This window comes from Propithecus coquereli, unplaced genomic scaffold (genome assembly GCF_000956105.1).
Source record: "Propithecus coquereli isolate 6110/MARCELLA unplaced genomic scaffold, Pcoq_1.0 Scaffold592, whole genome shotgun sequence".
In the NCBI taxonomy this organism is placed as follows: domain Eukaryota; kingdom Metazoa; phylum Chordata; class Mammalia; order Primates; family Indriidae; genus Propithecus; species Propithecus coquereli.
The window spans coordinates 446666-447491 of record NW_012151863.1 but is presented as its reverse complement, the minus strand read 5'-3'; positions in this window follow the sequence as shown (position 1 = coordinate 447491).

Sequence of the window (826 nt, the reverse complement as noted above, 5' to 3'; positions counted from 1 at the left end):
GCTGTATGTATCTGTGGTCATTGTCCCTCTGCAGAATAAAGAGTGCTGAGGCCTGCCTGGCCAGAAAAAAAAGAAAAAAGTTGATTATCTGGGAGGCCGAGGCGGGAGGATCGCTCGAGGTCAGGAGTTTGAGACCAGCCTGGGTAAGAGCTAGATCCCATCTCAACTAAAAATAGAAAGAAATTAGCCAGACAACTAAAAATATATAGAAAAAATTAGCCGGGCATGGTGGCACATGGCTGTAGTCCCAGCTACTCAGGAGGCTGAGGCAGGAGGATCGCTGGAGCCCAGGAGTTTGAGGTTGCTGTGAGCGAGGCTGACGCCACAGGACTCTAGCCCGGGCAACACAGTGAGACTCTGTCTCAAAAAAAAAGAAAAGGAAATAATGTGAAGTAAAACCAACTAAAAAGTGATTCTTGCACATGAACTATCACGTTTAAAATGTGTTTTTTAGAGAGCCTCAGTCTTACTGATTGCAAACACTTTTTTTCTTCTGTGTATTGCTTTTAAGAGAGCCATCAGTTAGCTTTCAGACACTAGGTTAATGCATTTTGCACTTAGCTGTACTGGGTGATGTTTTTCATTATTTTAGGACGCCACCATGAGTCCTGCAATAAAATATGTAATGGGGTTGAGAGCTGGGGAGGAGGATCCACTGCTGTACAGCTAATAAATCATGACAGATTAACAAGTGCTCCAAAAAAAAAAAAAAAGACAGCTGATGCCACTGTCTATCCATTCCTCATTCTGTGGCAGGCTGTTCTGGGCACTGAAGTCTGAAATATTCAGGTTGCCAAGGTGGGCAGATCGCTGGAGGTCAGGAGTT